The sequence below is a fragment of the Squalius cephalus genome (assembly GCF_949319135.1).
Source record: "Squalius cephalus genome assembly, chromosome: 20".
Taxonomy (NCBI): domain Eukaryota; kingdom Metazoa; phylum Chordata; class Actinopteri; order Cypriniformes; family Leuciscidae; genus Squalius; species Squalius cephalus.
This window is the reverse complement of record NC_137141.1, coordinates 10,025,073-10,049,814: the sequence shown is the minus strand read 5'-3', so window position 1 is coordinate 10,049,814 and position 24,742 is coordinate 10,025,073. Positions and strand designations below refer to the sequence as shown.

General features: G+C 37.5%; 1 long non-coding RNA gene across 1 annotated transcript; it reads right to left on the bottom strand.

Annotated features, from left to right (window-relative positions):
* Positions 1 to 5,142: 5,142 nt before the first annotated feature.
* LOC307148667 lies at positions 5,143 to 24,374 on the bottom strand. Its single transcript, XR_013819475.1, has 3 exons — positions 23,534 to 24,374; positions 23,308 to 23,417; positions 5,143 to 5,390 (listed from the first exon to the last, which is right to left on the bottom strand). It is a non-coding gene; the product is annotated as an uncharacterized lncRNA (long non-coding RNA).
* Between the last annotated feature and the right edge of the window lie 368 nt (positions 24,375 to 24,742).

The following is a 24,742-nucleotide window of genomic DNA, read 5'->3' as shown; positions in this document are numbered from 1 at the left end:
GTCCTTGAACTCGGATATTGAATCGACATAAGGTAAGATGCTGTAGTCGTGGTCAGAATCCAGAGGGAGTGCTGGTGTGACATCAAATTGACGAGAAGCTGGACAAACTGTCACTGCCAACATGTTGGTTCCATCTCTAATGAGACAGTTCCCTGTTCCGTTTTTCACTTGATGTCTCACTAGGAGGCGTTTGTACGCAGCTTTGAACTGTCGGGCAGTTGGGTTGTTGTTGTAGCCTCCGCGTGCCCTAACTGCAGAAAAGAACAGCTCAAGATGATCCTGACTGAGTTTGTAAGTGAGGAGATACTTACATCCTGTGCTTCAACCAGCTCTTTAAAAATGTTGGAAATGCTTCTGGAGCTGGCAACAAATCCAATGGGACCCGTTTTCCTAGGACCTGCATGAAGATGTCTCCCAGAGCTATCTCTGAGCTGCAGAAGGAAATTTTCAGCTCTCTCCAACAGACTCAGCATGTAAAGTTTATTACAACTTCTCAAAGGAGCTTTGGAACCCTTTGCCAGAGGGTTCCTGCTGTTGAGAACATCAAAAGCTAAGTTGATTGTTCTCAGAAATTCAACGGTTTCCTCTGAACCATGAAACTGAGGCAAGTGAAGTTCCTTGTTGCAGAATTCAAGGGCATCTGCAACACTGCTGCTGAAAACTTGAGCAGCAAGATTTACCTTCATCTTCTGATTTCTCCACAGAATATGTGCCATCTTCAGCTTATTACCCAGACTCAAGCCCTCAGTCTCCTGAAGTTTGTTGAGGTCTTCTAGGTATTGCCACCTAATCTTTTTGCCACTGCCTGTCAGGAAAACACGTCCATCAGCAAAAGCGTTCCTCAAGAGTTCCATCATATGACACACGTCAAAAACAACATGCACAGCCTGCATTGAATTTGCAGGGTGAGGAAAAAATGGCCTCATGTTTCCAACTGTTATATTGGCTCCAAGAGCCTGCATTAGGGGTGTCAAAATTTATCGTTTCTACGATGCACCACGAAGCAGACGAGGACAATTCGGTATCGGTTCAGTAATAGACTATAACCGATTATAATGTACTGATGCTTTTCTGACGTCATTTGTCGAGTACATGCTTTGTCGCGGTAGCATACAATGGCAGAGGGATGTGAGACACGAGTGCAAGAAAATAAAAATGCTCCAACTACTTTTAAAGCCTACATCTGGGCACATTTCGGCTTTTATGAACAACCTGGTAAGCACGACCTACAGAAGACATGCGCTGTGTGCGCTCATGTCACGCACAAATAGAATATGCAGGAGGTAATACCACTAACTTGATAAACCACGTTAGCCGTTTTCCCCCCGAGCTGTTAATGCCTGGCAGAGTCTGACTGCTTTAGAGATGCGCGGATGAGCTCCAACACCGAATCCGCAGCCAAAAATAAATCATCCACCCGCCCCAATAATTTTCTCTGATTTAAGTATCCGCACCCGATGGTCAAATTACAATTATTCTGTGTTATGCGTGATCATAAATGGATGATCGTCACCTTCAACAGCAGATTCGGCGACGGTTGATGTGTGCATCTTTAATGGTAACATAATACAATGAGTGATGAGCGCTGCTTTTAAATGAACATTTCTTTAAAACAAAATTTATTTGACAGATTTTCCTTTTCTTAATGGCATAAACAAGCTTTACTCCCTTGAAATTAAACTGGAATGTCACTGTTTGAACAGGCGAGCACACACGCGCGCGCACACATCACTTTTGAAGAAAAATTTTAAATTGAGGATGCGATGCATCGCGATGCATTGTGATATCGAATTGAACTGAATCGATGACATGATAATCGTAATCGAACCGAACCGTGAGACCAGTGTCGGTTCACACCCCTAGCCTGCATCATGGTGAAGTGACAAGACGGTCCATCACAAGTCAGGGAAACAACGCGCACTCCAATGTTATGCAGCTTGTAAAGACACTGTGTGACAATATTTGCTCTCTCATGTCCACTTAACCCGTCAAGTAGAAAGTAATCCACAGGGATTTTCCAAGATCCATTAACAGCTACAACCATAAGGACCAATGCATCCTTGGCTACTGGCAAAGAGTCATCAACTTTGCCACATCCTACATCAACATACCCATGGAATTTCCCTTTAGCATATTCAACATGCTTTCTGATGGTCATCTCATCCATCATAAGAGCACAAACAGTCTCCTTACCATCTTTCCTTCCTTCCTCCACATGGGATTGGAGGGCAGCCAATGATGCCTCTGTAAAGCCTGGGTCTGCAGGAATGCTGCTGTACCAAGACCTGATTGTTTGAGGATGAGGCAGAACACAATCAAAGCTGTCACGAACAAACTGATAAGCTTTTGCAGAGTAGAAATGGACAGTCATGGCAAAAGATTTCAAATTATCAGAGATTCTAGCAGATTTAGGCTGAATCCCAATTCTCTGTCTTACCCCTTCCCCTACCCCTTCGTCTTACCTCTAGCCCTTGTCCCTCGAAACCGAGTGATAAGCGCTAGGGGTGAAAACATACCCCTATGAAATGAGACACCACTTGGTTACGTCATCATACATCGCTACTAATATTTTTTATACACACTGCATCGTGTTTTGTATATCTGTTTCAGTTATCACTGTTTTGAATGTCACTGATGTTCAAAAACACTTTCTTTGTTAACAAAAATCTGTCTTTATTGGCCAATAAAGTAAACATAACAGGCAAAAAAATCGGATCATATTTTGATCTTAGAAACTTCAGCTCGTTTTCATCCCGAAAGTGGATCAGCTGCCGGGTTTCCTCCTGCGTCCCTGTGTGATACAGGACAGTATATGTAAAGCACGTATAGATGTCTCCAGGGTGACCATGCAACATCCTCTTTTTCCCGGACATGTCGCCTGGATTTCGGGATCACCCAAAATCTCCGGGATTCGGCTTTTGCTTTCTGCCGTTGCTATTCATTATGTTTACATGCACAAGGTGTTGTTTCAATTCAATCAAACAAGTGATCGGTTTATGTGCGTTTTAGCATTGCATAAATTCCTGTTTTCGTATCAGTCGGGATCCGTTTGAAGCTGAATGCATGACCTGCAAAGCTGGCACATACGTGTCAGTGTCAAATAATGTACATATAATGAATGGCGTATGTAGAAAGCAAAAGCCGAATCCCGGACATTATGGGCGATCTCGAAATCCTGGCCAGACATGTCCAGGGAAAAGAAAATTCACTGCTTATAGTTTTAGTTAAAACTGTAGACATGCATGGAGTCCATTCAAGGCTAGTCTGAGAAATGCAGGACTGATTGTGCAAACCAGCAATGTATCGTTAGCATAGCCTAGCGTAGCAGACTAGCGATTTTTAAAAACATTTAAAAACATTTCAATTAACAACATGCTTGCAAATATATATGTACATGACTGTGTAGAGCACAAAACAAGACTGTCATAATTTTTCAATCAATCATTTAAAGCCACAGTATGGAATTTTTCTCCACTAGGGGTCGCTAACCTCTTTACAATAACAAAGGCGTAGTTTGATGACGCAAAACATGCTAAGAATTATGGATGTTGTCGTCAATGTCAAGCCGACCGATCTTATAATGTTTATGGATGACTGAATACATCGATGCTTTTATCATGACTGTGATATGAAGCAGTTCGGGATTGCTAAAAGACAGCTATCAGCTCCACGCGCGACACGAGTCCCGCGGATATAAAAGGAATATGGACATTTCATTCTACCGAACTACACGCAGTGCAGAATTACAACTCACAGGTCAGTTTATTAGACAAATTAAACTTGTGAGGTAACGCAGTGCTTTTTCACTTGGTCTAACATTACACTAGCACACTAAACTGCATTTGAATGTGTTGAAATGTATGTGTTAGTTTGTCTATATGAGACTAGCAGTAAGCTAGATCAACATTAGAATAACATACAGATCATATTCTAACATTTTATCATTGTTGAACTATATAACATTGATTAGTTTTATGTAAATGTGCTCACCTGTTTAATAAAGTACATGTAGGAGCGGTCGAAGTCTCGGACGTGGAGCTCTCGTTTATATACACTATCTATGGGAGCGCTAGGCATCTTGAAAACACCGCGCTGATATTGATACTCGTTTTAGTTCTCCTTTTTTATCCAAAGTCTGCTTGCCATGGTCCGTAATGTTTGAACGAAACAACAACAGCGTGCAAATAGACATTGCGAACTCCACAGTTGTCTGCGTCTGTCGCTTTGGTTAATCAGAGGGCTCTGCTCATAGCTCTGGTTACCATGGCAGTACGAGCAGAAATCATAGGCAGAAACCAGGGACAACGCGGATATGACGCCATTGACTGCGACAAACCGGAAATAAAGAAACGTCCCGTGTCTAAAAATTAAATTAAAATTTCTCCTGGTTTGAAAGTTGTTGGAAACAGTCGGGATAATGTAAGTACACAACTAAAAAAAATATATAACATAGATATAGTGATTTTTGCTAATTTTAAAGCAAAAAAGTTACATATTGTGCCTTTAAGCCGAAAATACTTACGTTTATGGGACTCTTGATGGTATGCCCGCCATTGTTGCCGGTTGCGCAGTGCATTCTGGGTACCCCTTGGTTTCAAGTAAGCTCGCGAAAATTCTTGGTTTTAAGGGGTGTCTACCCCTTCCCCTTAACCCTACCCCTAGATCAAAATGAGAATTGGGATAGCCCTTACTCTCACGTGAACGTGCAAATCTAAGGGGAAGGGGTAAGACAGAGAATTGGGATTTAGCCTTAGTCTTACACTTGGCCCTTGTAAGAATTTCTTTAGCAACACCGCTAAAGGAAGCCTCCAGCATATCGCCACAGCTCGTGGAAACAAGCAGCTTCTCTTTCAGATCAGTAACAACTGAAGAGAGAGACTTCACTTTCTGTTTCAGTCTTCTGACTCTCTGCTTTTGAAGCTTCAATTTTTTCGTGCAAGAACGCAAGCTACTTTGAACAAATGACACCTTCCTCTTTAGAGGATTGGGGGAGTTTTTCAGTGTGCATGCACCATGATCTGCAGAATGGCTATGGCTGCAGCTGGCTACACATCTCGACTGTCTGTGGTTCACTGTGAGTGCAACTGATGTAATCATGGTCATGACTGACGTTCCTGTGTTTACCAGCTTGTGTGTCAGAGTTAGTCTTACTAACCATTGTGTTCTTACTGACTCTGGTGTGCCTCACCTTGGCCTTCACCTGGCAATGGGGGTAGAAGATGGTTGTCACCGCATCTGGTTTAAGGTTTTTTTTTAGTCCCTGGACAGGGATGAAACAGTCCTGTGTTAAGTGAAGGGAGCAGAGGCGAGAATGCTTGTTTGGTGTCCAGCTCTTTCTCTTGACATTGTGTATCCACCACTGCAACCTGTCTTTATCATTGAAGGGGAACCTGACAAGAAAAAAAAAACATTGTTCAAGAAAATGAATTAATGGAGTGATGGGTTTTTTTCTCTCTCAAAGAATCTGCATGCCATGCTACCCTAAAATGATCTCACTACCCCCCACCTCAGTTGAGAATCGATTGCAGTGACAATGCACAAGCTGATCTGTCACTCACATCCAACCAAACAATAAAATGTGGCTGTGGTGGTATATTAAAATTGGTAGTAAGCATTCAACAGCGCACTATAGGCTATTGTATGACACAAACACACCCATATGAATGTGCACGTACAGGCATGCACACATAAACGCACACGTGCGCATGCACAAACACACACATTATGCACATACACTCCCTATATTCACAAATATTTTATTGTTGCAGCCATTTATTTAAAATAAACCTGTTGTTGTGGTATATCACTTGCAGTACACTTAGTTTTTGTGCTTGGTTTCTGAATCGCAGGTGTTTGATTTTGGAGATGAGGTCACGACTGCAGCTGCTGATGAGGCCGAAACCAGCACATCCAGTGCAAGTAGACCTTGACTAGTTAATTTTAATTAACATTATTTTATATATCCTCTATATTGACAAGGTCTTTTTGTATAATATAGGTTTACTTATAGCCTTTTTGTGCACTTGAGCTTAATTGGGAGTTTGTAGACGTTTATAAGGCTGTTCTGTCTACCTTGATTTATTGCAACGTCACTCTTTACACCTCTGCTTAGGCCTATATAATGATGATTCAAATAATCATAATCTTGCATTATACTGATGGAGACAGTGGACTTACCTGAAAAAAAGGCAACAAACAGTTAACACAATGAATTAACAAAATACCACCTATAACACAATACTTGTCTTGAATGATGATCAGAAGTTTCCAAGGTCGAAGTCTCACGGCTCTCCAGAAAAAAGGGCTTTGACTAGGTGTTATCATAAAGCGCATGCAAGCTGACCAATGATGTGTCAGATTCAGAGTAAACTCACATTGAACATTGTGTGTGTGTGTGCGCGTGCGTGCGTGCGTGCGCGTGAGAGAGAGAGTTTGGAAATTAAATCGTATAATATAGTAATAACATAATATAATGTATATTAATATATTACAATTAATATAACATCTTGCGCTATATAATTACAATATGACATCTTACATTAAAACATTCTAGGCCTGACAAAAGAAGTGGCTAAAATCGACTTTAAAATATAGCTATAATAAATATAATAATAAACTTTCGGATTGTAATCATTTGAGTAGCCTATGGGCAGTTCTTAGTCATTTCAGTTAGTTTAGCTTAGCTTATTTTGAACAGGTTTAATATATATATATATATATATATATATATATATATATATATATATATATATATATATATATATATATATATATATATATATATATATATATATATATATATAAGGGATGGGAAGATTAACCGATATGTATCGATACGCGGTCATGCGCGTACACGATGCGAGTGCATCGGTAGAGCAGCAGAGGATGAATGAAATTTGGAAGCAAGAGATGCATCGGTTTTTGCGAGATACAGCTTATCCTTTTAATACAGAATGTATTTATTTATTAACAAGTGTTGTCAACTTGTTTTTGGCACATAATTGAATCGACCTACATAAGGTAGGCCTAAGCAACGGACTTGCGGATGTGTACACTACAACTCAATGTATCAGCTGCGCGGATGAAGCCAGTGATGCGCCCAAAGGTAGTTGTCGGGAAGCGCGAGGAGTAAGCAAAACAAACATGTCGGATGCCGAGATATTTTATCCTCCACTGAGTTTTAAATCTAAAGTTTGGAAACACTAAGGATTTTACAAGAAAGACAGACGACTTGACAAGACAGATGTGCCACGCATCTGTAAAATACACGGGCAGTACGACTAATCTGATATCTCACTTGAAGCGGCGCCACGGTGTTGTTGTGGAAGCATCTGCCAGTGCCCCTGCATCCCCTGCCTCCTGCTCTGACTCACCTGTAGCTACCAGCTCCAAAAGTGGTGAGAAAAGTATTGAAAGTTTTTTCCATGCCCCGCTTGCTAACAATTCCGCGCGCTCTGCAGATGAACAATGCAATAGCATCTGTTATTGCCGTAAAGATATTCAGCCCTATAGTGTCACGGAGAACGAAGGTTTTAAACACCTCCTCCATGTTTTGGAGCCTCGTTATAAGATACCAAACCGAAAGCTATTCTCCGATAAACAGATACCTGCTCTCTACGACAAAGTCAGAAGAGAGATAGAGGAGTCTCTGCACAAAGCCCAAAGAGTTGCTGTAACAGTGGACGGTTGGACATCGTGCGCTACAGCATCATATGTAACGGTCACAGCACACTACATAGATGACGGGTGGGTTCTCAAAAACCACGTTTTGCAGACCAGAGTGTTCAACGAGGCTCACACAGGGAATAATCTAGCCGTTTTACTTCAGGATGTTTGCCACGAGTGGAAGATCGAAGAGAAGAGCCCCGCGTTAGTCACAGATAATGCCAGAAACATGATCCTGGCTGGTGCTGGTGCTGGTGCTGGTGCCAAAATGGACCCACACGTGAGATGCATCGCCCACACATTGAACTTGGCATCTCAAAAAGTCTTTAAGGTGGACAGTGTCTCTGAGCTGGTGGTGAAAGTTAGGAAGCTTGTCTCCTTTTTCCACAAAAGCCCCAAGGCAACTGAAGTTCAGCGTGAAATACAGACCCAGTTACACCTGCCCAACCACAAGCTCATCCATGACGTTTCCACCAGATGGAACAGTACCCTCGACATGTTGGAGCGTTTCTGGGAGCAGCAGCCTGCTGTGCTGAACACCCTGCTGTCCAGGAAGATAAAGAGGCGTGCGGCTATGGCCAGTTTGACAGAAGATGACATGACACTGATCCCAGAGATCATCAAATTAATGTCACCTCTGAAAGTGGCAACCACACTCCTCAGTGAGGAAAAAAATCCCACCATCTCCATTATCTCTCCAATCCAAGCCAAATTGCAGAGACAATTCCAACCAGATGAGAGTGATCTAGAGGTTATTTCCCATATGAAAGACAGATTCAGGCAGGACTTTGATGGCCGTTATACATATCTTGAAGGCACTCTCCACTGTGCCTCAGCACTTGACCCGCGTTTTAAAAACCTGGCTTTTCTGGATGACAGTGATGCCAAGGATATGGTATTCATGAAGATAACAACAGAGGTGGTACAGATGAATGGAGAGGGAAGTTTGTTAAAGTAAGATTGTTATTGCAGTTTAGAACTAATAATATATGAATATGCATTATTTTACATGTTTATGCATTTTTAAGGAAGAGGTCAGTGACACAGCAATGCCGAATGAAGACCAGGCAACAGGCACATTGGAAGAGGACCAGACAGCTGAAACAGAAGGCGACAAAAGCCCTTCCAAAGAGGACAAGACAGGTTGGTTTAAATGGAGACAATGCCAAAAATGTACAGAAGTATGTAGTGAAGATTCAATATAGTGAAGTAATTTTCAGATTGTAAATGAAAGGAATATTTTTAGCACAACTGATGAGCCTCTGCCCTCTTCTGTAGATGATGCCCCTCCAAAGAAAAAGACTGCCATGGACCAGATGTTTGGAGATTTCCTGAGTGCAAGACCACCAGCAAAGACCATCAGGGAGAAAGCTAAGGATGAAATCTTAAAATATAGAGAAAGGGACACTTTAGGTTTGGATGGGGATGTGTTGCAGTGGTGGAGACTGCAAGTAGATCTTCCACTACTATCAGCTTTAGCAAAGAGATATCTGTCCATCCCAGCAACAAGCGTACCAGCTGAAAGAGTTTTCAGCACAGCTGGAGACATAGTTACAGCTCAGCGTAGCTTGCTTCACCCTGATCATGTTGATCAGTTGATATTTCTGAAGAAAAACCTTTAACTGAAGGTGACTGACCAATGTGCACTGTTCTAAAAGGCATTTTTTTATTTAGAATTTTATTTAATTTTTATTTAATTTTATTTTATTAGCCTGTTGTTTACAGTGACAGTGATGTTTCAAAGTAAAAGCAGCATAACACTGCTAGTTCACAACGTTAAGATTTGAATATTCAGTGGCAAAATATCTCTTTGTAAAACTTATTTTCATAGTTGAAAAGTGAAATCACAATTCTTGTTGTGCAATGGTAAGCCTTCTTTCTGTTGAAAGAGTGCAAATATTATTTTTTTTGTATATATTGCACTTATACCTTCTGTTTATTTTGGAAATACTTAAATAATATGTGCCATGTGTTCTAAAATGGCCCTCTACAGTAAACCGACACTCAGGCTCTGAGAGAAAAGCCAGTTTGTAAAAAAGTCTTGGTTTTACTTGGTTAATAAATAATCAAACTCATTCAATGGCACTGCATCCTCTTTCACATCACCACATAAACTTGATCTAATTAGCTAGTGCTGAATTATCGCATTGTATCGTGATGACTGTGAATCGTATCGTATTGCATCGCAAAATGCTACACATGTATCGTTAATATATCGGATCGGATACTTTGTATCGAGATGCATATTGGATCGGCATTATACCTTAGATGCCCAACCCATATACATATACACACACACATATATATTATATATATATATATATATATACACACAATAAAATAAAAAAATAACAGGTAAAGAACAAGTCAGCACAATCTTCCAAAATTATTAAAAGTGATTCAAATAGGCACAGATGCACACATACTATATAGGTGTTAAATCATGTAAGTTTGGCTAATAAATCATGGTCAAAAACACTTGAACAGAAACGTTTTTATTTCTTTATTTCACATTAGGTAGGCCAAGACATGTTGTAGATGGCTTCGACCAGGATGAAAGGGATCACATTCATCTTCATGTAAATGTAAATAAATAAAAGGAATAACGTTAACTGCGATTGATATTGAGATGTTTTTTTTTTTCATTGCCTGTATAATTTCCCCATCCCCCGTTAATATAGGTATGCCCCGTTACCCATACTTCATATTTAATGAAGTAGATAAATTATTTAAAGTTCGTGGATGAATGTTACTTCATATATTTTCACTTGCCACATACCGAATTATTTACAATTCCTCAAAACGTTGTTGAAATATTTTGTTCCGTTGCTTTTATGGACTCTCTATGGGCTTCTCCCTTGGCTTTATGCCTCCACGTCCCTCCGATTGACTGCGAGTGCGAGCTTCTCGTCCTGTCTATACGGTAATTTCCACAGAGCCACATGGTTATGACGCAATCGTTAGCCTATTTATTTACAAAAAAATGCTTCTACGGGGCCATAACGTAAGATACAAGGTAATGGAGCCTTTTATACATTGTCGTGTTTTTTTAGAAATAAACAATGGACAAATGGAGTCTTTAAATGCCTCAGATGTAAAGTTATTCGCTGTCAAAGTGATGCCAAAATTAATGGGAGTCAATGGAATGCTAACAGCAGGTGATGGCTTGTTAGCCTATGGCGGACCCCGGGGGTGGTACAGAATTCGAGAGCTTGATTACCCCCCTGCTCAATCTGCCAGACTTTACGAATGCAGCCAGAGAATGTCTAATAGGAAGAGAATTGGCACTCTCTGGTTACTTCCGGTTTCTGGACTGGCTGCAGTAACACGTGAACACTCCCATTCATTTTGCACTCATGAGCGATCGATCGCCCCCAGTGGAACTCTGGTGGAACAACAACCAAAATTCGGTACAATAGGACTTAATAGGGAGTGCGCAGGCTCTCCGTAGACAGGCTCTGATGCAGCTTTAATTATTGTGCCTTTCACCCCAACAGCTGGGGGCGCCTTTTACCCCAAATAACATACTTTTACATATTCTTCCATTTTTGAAAAACTGTTGCTTTATTTACCTTGAACAAAACTGAAAATCATTAAAACATTTGTCTCAAAATATAGAGAATATTTTTATCAATTCTTACTACATAAATCTACAACATTTTTAAAAGCACCATTTAATATTATATCAAAATAGCGCAGAATCAACTTTGCGTTGCTGTCCGCAATCGCGTCAAGGATCTGCCAAACTCCCATGTGCATCATCAAAAGCGGTTGTAAAGAAAAAGTGCTGAGCAGAATTGTTGTGCCATCTAGTGGTTTAAAAGAGAATAGTCAAATGCACCTTTTACCCCAGTGCCCCGTTGTACCCTACCACTTCTCTAATATTTTTGTCCTTCATAGGAATCCCTAAACAATCAAAGGTCCTGCCGAATGAAGCTTCCTGAACAAGTGAGTGCACAATTGTCATGAAGGACTGCAGGAGGGAGCAGCGGCTGTGACTCGCCGTCAGACAGCAGGACTCGCGAGGCACGTCTGCCATTCAGATAATGTGAGAGAAGCACATGCCTTTCCCTCTCATTCTCCCGGGAACTTAAAGGATGAGAGACAGGGCCTAATCATATCCCAGCTGAATATCCCGGCCTTGGAAAGAGGGGACATTTCTGCCGGAGGAGAAGTTCTCTGGTCAGTGCCACCTGCCGTGTGGCCCATGTGCAGCCCCCACAATGCAGTATGAGGGAAATTCACCAGCTGCTGCTTCAACTGCCTCTGAGGAGCGGCTGGGATTTCACTGGCACGTTTAGTCTAGAGCAGGGATTCCCTGGTTTTTCTCCATGCAATTGGTAAATCAAAACTATGACACATTTAAATGTATTAATATTGCATAGTCAACCCAACTCTTTGCAACATTATTACACTGCAAAAAAATGCTTTTTAAATCAAGATAATTTACTTGAGATCCAAAATAACTTAAGATATTGAGGGTAGAATAAGATAATAAGGTAAGATATAAACATTTTTTGCAATGATCTCTCAAATGTGGTGATCAAACACTTGTGTGACAGATATGTAATGGAGGCAGGGTGAATGATAGAATGAGAATGATACATTTGAGCTGTAACCAAAGTTTGCATTGCATGTTCTATTCTATATTATATTATAAATACTGTTGCAAAATCTTCACTAATGACTTTGTCTTTTTATTTAGTCACATTATATAAAAAAATAACATCAATAAATAAAAAGGCAAAACCTTATCTTTTATCATTAGTCTTAATTCCTCTAGTCTCGACGAGTGGAGGAAGTACTCATCTTTAACTAAAGTAAAAGTAATAATACCATAATGAAACATGTTTAATTACATATGTACAGAACTTTTACTTAAATACTATTTTAAATAAGTCAGCAACATGTACTAAACGTGAAACTACTCATTATGCAAAATGGCCCTATATAAAGTGTTATAATTATAGAAATGATTGGAATATTGCTTGATGTTGTAACATAGCGTTATAGGCAGAATGGGCTTTAACACTGTGTCTACACCGGACGCGGCCGTTGTTGCTCGCGTCGCAACTAAATAAACAAACAATGTCCCCGTCTTTTACTCTCACAACAAACTTATCATACTCGTTTGCATACAAGCCATGTTTCATACCTTGTCAGTGGAGTGGAAGCTAATGTGTGCGCATCTTACACCTTATCTGAAGAAAAGACCTCCTTTTACTGAAGTGAAAGGGTTTGTCTGGTGTCACTACAGTAACCTGGGTCGCCAGTAGCAAACAATTGAGACGCTCTGCTGGACAAACTACGTAATTACACAATTTACAAGCATTTTATCCACGTTATATGTTCTGTAAAAAAAAAGTTCATATTGGTGGCAAATCTGCGTCATATACGCCCGATACCGATATATCTGCAACAGGCTCATATCGGCTGATAAAAATCGGTAGACCGATAAATCGGTCGGGCTCTAATTAAAATCAGTTTAATTCAAAGTGCTAAATTCTATTTATAAACTCAAACTGAGTAAAATTATTACATTTTGTAATTATATCATAACTGATATTTGACCAAAAAGTAAGATGAAATTCTGATAAACAAATACTTTTTAAAAAACAAATACAAAAAAAAAAAAAAAAAACAGAAACGCACTGCAAATACTCACAACTCATCAAAATACAGAGACGTGCTACAAATAGCACAGACCACAACAGAAATGTTTCAAGGGGATCCCAAACCTGGCTGGAACAGCAATTTGAAATTAATTGAATTTGCCCGTGGTTTTTTTTCCTATTTTCATGCGTTTTCATCAGTTGCAGAGCATTGAGCTCAATCGGCCACCGTATAAAATGCCTTTTACTAGCCAAAAAATATGATCTATCAACCTGACAACAGAAGGAATGTATTAGATTGTGAACAACAGGTTTTTCAGCTATACAAAAGGCTTTATATGGTTAAAATGATCATTTGCATGTATTTGGTTACTATGAGTTGGCTAGCCGTTTCCGACACCTGACAGCTGTCACTTGCTGTGTGGAATCTGGATGTCTTCAGCACGCACTTGAGCATGAAGTCATTGAAGCACTCATCATGTCCTGTCCTCGCTTACATTTGCTCACCTTTCATCCAACAAACTCCCAGAGTAAATATCACTAGGGTTTCAGCAGAACATTTTGATTTCAGTTGTGTTTCTGCTGACTTTTGTTTCCAGTGTTGATGTTCAAGGGATAGTTCACCAAATAGAGAAAAATGTATTTACTCACTACAAACCTGTATGACATACTTTCTTCCTTGAAACACAGATGATGTTCGGGACAATGTTAACTGCTTATAGTACTACATACGTTTTAAATGAACTAAAAATAATTGATAATATTACTTTAAAAAACATTTTTAGTAATCAAATACATTTCATTTAATTTTTATTTAATTTAATAAAAAGAAAAATCATGACAATTAAGAATAATGTGTCTCATTCAGTAATTAACAGTAAAATAATTGAGTGGATTATTTTGTATTTGTACAGGATAACTTCACACGAAAAACCTTTGCCTAATTCACAACACATTCATGCGCACATGAATGTTTTAACATCGCTCTGATGTTAGTGAATTTGCAGTACTCTAAATGAGTGGTCGTGTGCATGAGAGGATTCATTTGCATAAAACACGTCCAAACAATCTCCATATAAGCGCTTTCCGCACACGCTTTCCTTACAGCCTTTCATCACTCTTGTCTAACTTGCCGCTGTTTGACAGACGCGCTCTAGCCCAATCCTCGAGCAATGCCAAGTGTGCCATTCTCACAACATATTTCATACAGACCCAGATTACAGACCTCTCATTAGCCAGCTACATACCCGTATATCTGCGTTATTCAGAGAAACCTCGACGCTGAAGCTATAACGCCGCTTTTCTTACTCTTTAACTGTATATGATGGAATGTATTTAAGATGAAATTCAATTGTATTATTATTATTATTATATAAAGCAACTTCAATATAATTATAGTCATGTTAGGATGAAATATAATTTCTTAACACGATTATAAGGCCGTAAAGAGTAAGTGCTTTTTGTGTATGTGTGGTTTCAGTTGTTCCTGTATTTTTTTCATAAATTTAGAATACATTTTATTACAAAATGTTTGGTGAAAATAGTGATTTGTTCTTAAAATCATTCGTTTCATGCACAAATTTGTGTGTATGCATGCTTAGTGAATGAGACACATTTTCCCCTCAAATTTTTATTATTTAGAAGTTTCACTTTTCATATTTAGTAGTTATCATTAGATTCTCATTTATGGGTAAACCCTTTAAGAGCTGAGAATGGCTCTGTCACATTCCATGAAGTCATTTCATTTCACATACTGTACAGTACAAAAGATTATCAAAAGCTCGGTTTTGAGGGAGATCTAACCCAACTTTACTCAAAATGTCACTATCATTATTCAGCTGATCCTACAACCCTGCAAACAAAGAATCTGTGTCTTCATTGTCATATAAAACGGCCAGAGCAGCATTTGCCATCTCCTGTCAGAATCCCCACCTGTTTCTTAACCGTTGATTACGGTACCTTTGACCTCGCTGATAGAAACGTACACAATGGCAGGTCTTTCAGGAGTCTGCTCGTGTGGCCCTTATGGAACAGCTGTATCAACCACAGGAACGGCAACTGGCCGGCAAACACAGGCCTCTTACTTTAATGGCTCAAACGCTAATGATTCAGCACCAACATGTGAGGAAGCCATTAGCTGATCCCCCTCAACACTTCATGTTGGATTTAAATCAGTCAGGGTTGATATAGAAATGTAATTTGGTAGTTCATGATCTCACATTCTGAAGAAATTATCTATAAAAAGCCTTCATGAATTCCACAGAGATATTTTTAAAGGGGTCATATAATGGTACATGCACTTTTCCAAGTTGATTGTACTGAAGTGTGTGTTGGCAGTGCCTGTACACAACCATCATATAATGATAAAAATCCATCCAGTGTTTTTTTTTTAAATCTTCTTATATGTTTTCCCCTCTCCTGAATCAAGCTGTTCGATTTTGTGACGTCACAAAATCGACGCCCCTCCCACAATGGTTGATTGACAGCAGCGTTTCAGCACAGACCTGCCCACGCGCCCTCGTGAGCGAGCTGTCAATCATAGCCTGAGCCAACCGGCGCGTTCATTGCTGATAGCTGGAGCACTGAGTAGAATGGTGTCTAAGCGATTGTGGTGTTCTTGGGTGTAATAACGAACACAACAGTCATTTTGATGTTCCTAAATCCGTACAGCTGAAGACGCAGTGGCTGAGTTTGTTTTCCAAGGGAATTCCCCGCGATCAAAGTCATTGCTTTCATGTTTGCGCGAATCATTTCACTGCTTTACAAACGAGGGTCAGTATAAAGCTGGTTTTGCTAAGAAGCTGCTCCTGAAAAAAGGATCGGTACCAACTATTCGTGTTCATGCTGCACCTCCAAAAGAAGTGAGTGAGTGTAACATTTTATTAATCTTTATATTAATCTTTGCAAATCGCTTGCTGCACGCTTCATGATGAATGCGGCTATTTTTACACTCAGGGTACATTATGGCATGTTTTCTATGTATGACGTTCTCAATATAATTCATAATCCCACGTTTATAATGAACAACGCATTATGGGTATTGTGTTATTATTAAAAACGGTGTATGCACAGAACAGAGTGGTTGAGTGGGTGAGCAAAGCTCATTATCATTTAAAGACACATGCACTCAAACGGCGTGCTGAAAACAGAGCTGTTTTTGACCAGGTAAAATTAGTGTTTTCTTACAATACTAATGAGAATTTTTAATTAAAGTATATTACAAACTTTTAATTTAGACCCTAAAGAATCATATTAGCTTGTACAAAAATGACATTATATGACCCCTTTAAAATCGAATTCATCTTACATGTACAGAAGGCATTCAACATCATGATGTAGGAAGGGTTTTCCAAGCAATGTAATGTTAAATAACTTATAAAGCAACAAAGAATATACAATAATAAAGGGGTAACATCTAAATGGATGAACGTAACATTCTCAAAAATGAAAAACTATACAAAAACTGTCCAATGTGCTTGAGCACTGAACACTGTGCCACTGTTCGTCCGACTGTTTGTACTGTACAGTATTTTATTTTTCTAAACTGTTTAATTATTCTTATTTCTTTTTATTATTTTAATTTATTCTATGTAAAGCACTTTGAATTGCCATTGTGTATGAAATGTGCTATATAAATAAACTTGCCTTGCCTTTATTGCCATCTTAAATTAGGATAATAATTTTACACATTTTAAATATGTGTGTATGCACACACAAACATAAATACAGTATGTATATAATATAGTGTCAAACCAAAAATTATTTAGACACCAGATACAGTTTTTGATATTTTTTTACTAGTGGGTGCAGGACACAAAATAAAGTAAATATTGAAATATTACACCCAAAAATTCTTCATACAGTGGACTACCAGTAAAATGTATAAAAATTGGGACCAAAAATGATTCAGACACTGACCTGATCATGGTTTACTTAAGTGTTTTTTCTTTAATTGCTAATGCAACCTTTTTACACCACAGACTGAAGAAAATTAAGCATTGCTTGGTTATTGTTTGACCGAAATTGGTATTATCTAATTGTGTAGTTAAATTCAACAGCTGACAGATATTCAACCTACAGTAATTCATTCGTGAGACAGTCTAACAGAAGAATGGCCAAAACCAGTGAAATATCAACTGATTTGATAACTCTGAGTTCTTGTCATATTGTATTACCATTTTCTAAACTATAGCGAATAAACTGTGATAATGTGAGCAATGTTGAAGGTGTCTGAATAAATTTTAGTCTGACTGTGTATGTGTACTGTGTGTGTGTGTGTGTGTGTGTGTGTATATAATTGATTATATAGATTCATTTTGACATTAGTTAGCCAATTTTTTTATATATATATTTTTGTTCCCTTAAATTATAGTATTTGGGTTGATTGTTTTGTTTCATGGTTGTTTACGGTTTAAATTTAGCTGAAAATCTATTATATATATATTTTTTCAATACTTTAATAAAATGCAACACAATACATTATACATATACTGTGACAAATGAACTCTGGAAATGTTCAGGTTTTTTTTAGTGAAGACAGTTTGCACCTATTAAAAATAAGAATCTATTGTGTCTACTTTAAATAAATAAACCTTTATTTCTTTCTATATTTTCTTTAGTTTTTTGCTGGAGTAAAACAGTGACTGCTAACCCCAGTGTCCCGCATCTACAAGTACTGGAAAAAGTGCTGAACTAATCTACACCTTTATGGGTTTTTTAAAAGAATACTCAACAATTCAATGATGAACCAATATAAAGAATAATCAATGATTTCGACTGAAACAGAGAGTCATGAAGTGGCCTGCTTCCACGATCATGTCATGGAGCGATCTGAAGGCACGCACACAAGCAGCCAAGGCTATTTACAGCTTCTGTGTGCAACTGAAATAGACTGAGAGTTGAATTTCAATAGGAGTCTTACAGCTCGACCGCTCTCGGTCTCTAAATCTATCTATCTCTCTCCACTCCAGCTGATTTTAGAACACAGGTGTTGACCTTAGCCATTATGAGCTTCCACGTTCACATTCCCCAGCAGCTCCTGTTTCTGTCCGTGGAGCAGCGGTCTCACATGTGATCCCAGAGTCAAGCAAAAATAGGCAAAGGCATCATAAATGTGGTCAGTGCGTTTCAATGTCAAGAAAGAGATGTTCCAGGATCATTATCCCTGTTGGTTGATAACATTCAGCCAATCAGACTGTAAGATAGACCTGAGCTGAACAACATTCCCCTCTGACTGTAGCAGCGGTTAAGAGTTAGGATTAGTGTTTGACCTGTCATTTGTAACCATTTCAACCCACAGCACCAATCTTTCACCTTTCAGTAATTTAGCATCTGTCGCACTTTAACAATTTCAGCATACATTTTATTTTGGTCTTGCATATGTCACTTTTTCTGGGTCTGTATGTAGCCTAAATATTTAAATGAATTAGTTTACACTTGTGCCAAATTAGATGAAATTCCATATAATAAATGTATCCTATCCTTATTCTAGGATATTATATAAATAAGGAATGTCATATATACATTTACATATATAACACACACACATATACATACAGTACCCATCAACAGGTTGGCAACATTAAAAAAATTTTAATGTCTTTGAAAGAAGCCGCTTCTGCTCACCAAGGCTGCATTTATTTATTTTAAAATACAGTAAAAATAGTAATATTGTTAAATATTATTACAATTTAAAATAACTTTTCTAGTTAGTAATAAATTAAATAATAATAGGATACATTATGTAATATTAAAATGCATATACAAGTAGTATATTCATATATGCATATATGCAAATATATGCATATACAGTAGTATATATATATATATATAAATTAGATTAAATAAGATTAAATAATATATTAAATAAATATATAAATAAAATATTATAATATATAAATAAAATAAATATTTACATTTAATTCATTCATTTAATTGTACATAAATGTGTGTGTGTGTGGTTCAGGTATTCTCTATGTTATGAGGACAAAATGTCCCCAAAAGATATCTGAAAACCTTGCCCTTGTGGGAAAATGTTTTGGTCCCCTGAAGAAAACAGCTTATAAATCATACCAAGTGATGATTTTTAAATCTAAAAAAGCAGAATGTTTTCTGTGATGGGTAGATTCAGGGTGCAATCTACAGGGGAGCTAGGGGAAGCTCGGCTCCCCTTAATAAGACATGGGCTCCCCTGAAAACGTGATTTGTGAAATTTTGGGGGTCTCAAAAAATATTGACAATGTGTTATTTTGACGTGCAATTTCAGTTTTGTGTAATGTGATCATCGTGGATTATTATGTGTAAAATAGCAAAAATATCATTCATTCATGCAGGACGGCGATTTAAACCTACCGGTAATTCACTTCAATAAAGATAAGTAACTATGCATGCTATTCTTGTCATGAGCATCAAGGTGTGGTGGCGCTGCGGTGCAAATTCCACTCATGTTAACTCACAGATTCGTCGAAAAAAATATAAACGAGGCCATTGATCTGCGCGCGAAGTCCTTGAAATCCATTCTGTGTTAAGGTAAGGCATGTTATTCCCAAAATGTGTTGTGGCTGGGTTGTTATAGGTCTGCGTGACTCTCGATGTCTTAGGCCTAATTGAACGGAGGAATTATGGTATTCTTCTGTAGCCCGACGAATAATTTAACCGTTGTTCATGTGAACTCAAAGACAGCCTATTTATAGACTATTTGTTGGTGGATGTTTGCTGTTTGACCTATCAATTCGGGTCGAGAAAGTATAATAGGGTAAATCCTGTATAGTGATTTATCCTATAGTGCTTGCATAAAGCAAGTAGTGCATACACTTGTGACTTGTAGCTGTTATATATCTGTTGCTCATGAACGATCCATTCATAATTGCGTCTGTCACGTGACAGATGAACGAAAGACTCTGAAGGTAAAGTAATTATTCATGTTCCTTGTAAATTATTTTTGACTGCATTATAATGATTTCTTAATTCAGAATATAATCAAGATTGCGTAGGTGGATGTGTTCGGGGAATTTGCGTGTTAAAAGTATAACATTTGCCCCTTAGATGAACGAAATGGCTCGAAAAAAGATTCTTTCATTTTGATGAACGAGATCAAACAAGAGAGTCAGTAAAATGATTCGAACTTCCCATCCTCGTATGGCACGCGCATAACCAATACCCCCAATAACCAATTATTTTATTAATTAGCAGAATTAAATGCTACTCATATCTTTAGTTGCTCACCTCAAAGGTTGTGTCAAGTCTCACAATTCAGACTTTTTTTCTCTCAGAATTGAGAGATATAAACTTGCAATTGTGAGATATAAACTTGCAATAGCAAGAAAATGCCAAAATTGTGAGAGAAAAAGGTTGCAATTAACTTATTTATTTATTCCCTGGACGAAACACGCTTCTAGGCTATATATAGACACTACTGAAATGAAAGACAAAAATGACATGAGCATGTAAAAGCTGTCCTGAAGCCCTACTCTGAGAAGTTTACAGTAAAACCAAAAGAATTATTAACATTAACATCACTGAGATATATTTCTGCATACACACCAAAAACACGAACTTCTTTGTCAGCTGTGCACCAGAAAACATTTTCTGTCATGCTGTCTCCCAATAAAAGCTGGTGGCAGTTGTCTTTTTGCCCACCCCATGCTTTTTTTAAGAAGCCATTGACATTCAATGGCAGCTCTCGCTGTGGGTGCAGTGTGAACAGCTGAGAGGTGTGATTTCACAGGCTGCTGGCCCTGTCAGAGCGCTGAGGGCTGCGAACAGGAGGTCTAGGAGAGACCCCGGCCTCTAAAAGACACCAACAGGTGGAAGGCCGCCAACAAGGGGGAGGGCAACCCATAGAAAAGGACGGGAAGCCAAGCCAGGTCTGGACACAATCCAGGAGATGGCAATGGACGAGGATACGCACAGAAGAGAGGAGGACAGAGAGCGCCGGACCTGTGTTTGTCCCGTCTGACGGACTGGGCGCCAAGGGACGGGCAAGTAATGTGGGAAACCTGTGCTGAAACTGTCATTGCTGTCGGACTGCAGGGCTTTTCGATGCAGAAGCAGATCTTGGTTGAGTCTCTCTTTACTGCTTCGTTCTGTTTTAGAGGTTTGGTTTGTTTACTCAAGCGCATTTCAGAGCGAAAATGCCATTTTTAACCATTTTACTTTTTTATAAAGGCCATGCAAAAGCAGCATGCAATTTTCTAGACAATAGCCTGTTATTCACTAAATGCATGCCAGGCCAGAATGGGATATGGCTTGACTTTATGGAAAGTTGACATGTCCTCCTGTGGTGTGACGTGCTGAACTCCATCTAAAGTTATTTTTAAACTGCTTAAAAGTTAGGAATTAACACCATCTAAAATCAATCCAAATGATTTTTAACAGCAAGCATTAGGTTTTTATGACCTAATAATACACAGAATATTTGTACTTTTAAATGTTAATTTGTTTCACTGCATGGTTAAAATGAGCCAGTGAAGGGAAAAAAGGTGATTTAACGCATTCCCTAGATTCATCAAGTCTTGTCTACAGAAAAAGTCCATGTTCTGTGTCAACTTCCCATATGCCTTAGATATTGGCATTAGTATTGGACTGTTTTATCTGAGTTGTACAAACAAAGTTGTGATGTACTGTGTGTTTAACAGATCCGGCTGTTGCTCGTTGAGACGACATACTTCCTTATATCCCCATATACGGAATCAATCTATGGAATGTAAGGAAGTGTGTGGCCTCAGAGAGACATCATCACCATCCACACAGCTCCTTAAAACTTTAAGACAATATAAAACTGAATTATATTACATATTATGTACTCAAGAGAACATTACCATCCATCTTAATGGACATATTGCAGAAATACATATTTAATGTGTGTGTGTGTGTGTAATATATATATATATATATATATATATATATATATATATATATATATATATAAAAGAAATAAAAAAACATTAAGATAGTTCATTTGTTTTATAACTGTTATATTTGCTGTATAAAAATAAATTTAAATGTATAGTAAAATATAATTTATTATATTTAATTATACAGTTTTAATCACACATACTGTGTGTGTATATGAAAAAATATATATTATTACTTATACAAATTGTGTGTATATATATATATATATATATATATATATATATATATATATATACATATATATATATATATATATATATATATATACACACACTGTGTATATATATATATATATATATATATATATATATATATATATATACATACACTGTGTATATATATATATATATATATATATATATATATATATATATATATATATATATATATAACAGAAATAAAAAATAAGATAGTTAATTAGTTCTAACTTAGTTATATAAAAATAAATGTTAAATGTATAAAATATAAAAACGATCATTTTAAAGATTATTATAAATATATATAATCTTTATTTATAAAAAAATAAATAAAACATTAAGATAGTTAATTTGTTTTATAACATTGTTATAATTGTTCTATCAAAATAAGTTTAAAAGCATAAAAAAAATAATTTAATATTTTAAATATTTTAATTATACAATTTTTATATATATATATATATTAAGAAGTTAATTTGTTCAATTTATTTAAAATGATTTATTTTCAAAAGAACCACAAATATCATCTAGGTTGATTTAGCTGATTCTATAGAGCTTACAAACATTTCCAAACAATTAAATGTCTGTCAGTTGGGCAATACAACGGCGGAACAAATACTCAATATTACAGGAAAATGTTTTAATGTTAGAGATAGAGATTTTCCAAGAATTGAGCATTTTATTTTAAAGTGCTCCTGGTTTAGAAAGTTTGTCATCTTCTGTTTTAAAGTATGAATTAGGATCTTCTTAACAACCTTGTTACAAATGACTTTATAAAGGTTATGTCAAAGTCAAGCACAGGCTATTGTTAAACACATGTTGATGTTCCTGAGCTCCTCCATGATGACATGAATACTGTATGGCTCTGAGTGACAGAACAGCTGCTGTTGGACAGGTGGAGAAGAGCTAATTCTGACCTGACACCCCAGAATGAGGACACACCGGCTCATCCACGCACTCTCGGTGTCATCGTCCTGCAGGAGGAGGAAGATCATGACGTGGATGGACTTCTTCTGCTGACATGATCCTACATGCAAAGCAAAAAGTTAGATCTGAGATTAATCAGACAGATGACTGGATAATTGCCGTGTCAAATGTTGATGTGCGAATGACACCGAGGAAATCGATGCATCTCCTCCTCACCTCTATAAATATGATGATGAATTAAGCTGGAAACTCGTCTGTCCTCAGAAACACGTCTTAGTTGCTGGTAAAACGGAACCAAGTCAGGTGTTTGAGAGAGGTTTGGTCCCTTTCAACCAGCTACTGCGCCGTGAATTCAGCCAGCAACAGCAACAACACAAAAAAACAGGTGGATTAGCATCCAAAATGAAAAGTATATTCAATATGTGTTCATTGCATTACTGCCATGTCACAAAAACACTGGTGTTGTGTATTATTTTTAATACCAATGATTTTTAATATGTGCAGTGGTCTGGTTTTCAGTTCTGCTCTCTACAGGAAAGAAAAGGTAAATGTGCATCAGGCAAATGTTTCTTTATTATAGATATTTTCTAAATCCAGTAACTTTTTTTTTTTTCAAGCCAGTCCTGTGTTTTCCATCTTGTCTTGTAATATGAGCACATTTCGATTAAAAATAAAAGCTAGCATTTGTCTTTATTCTTTCTCTAGTCTTTCAGTGTTTGTTTCATACATTTTTGTTGCCATAATGTATTAATAACATACATTTATTTAAAATACATTACTTGAACATAGGCTAGTGTTTTAAAATACTTTATTACTTTATATATTTTTGTTGAAAATTTTAAAATGTCAACCCTATTACATGGTTTTGTAAAGGGTACACCTGATTTGAGCATATATCAGCATTATATTCTCTAGGCATCTTGTAGTTTTATGTTAAAGGCACACTGTGTAATTTCAAGAAAAATCAAGAAAATGAGATTTAAATAAAAAGACTAAATGTGTTGAGCTACCGTGTCATACCCCGCGTTACCCTCAATTTCTGGTTTTATTTTGTAGAAACACCAAAGAAGCTTATATATATATATATATATATTATTTTTTAGGTGTGTGTGTTTTATTAGACAGGTGAGCAACTGTTTGGATACATTCATCGACAGAAAACTAATCATTGTTATACAGTTAGTCTTTTTGTTTAAATCTCCTTTTCTTGGCAAAAAATTACTGTGTGCCTTTAACATAAAACTACAAGATGCCTATCAGATAGAGAATATAATGCTGATTTATAAAACGGATATTTCCAGTCCTTGATTCTGATTGGTTGAGCCGCTTTTGAAGCCGTTCGTAAATTACTCCACAAACACACACCTGTGGCCGCATTACATTAGTGTTACTGCGCAACTGCCGTTTGTGATTCTTTGTTGCTGC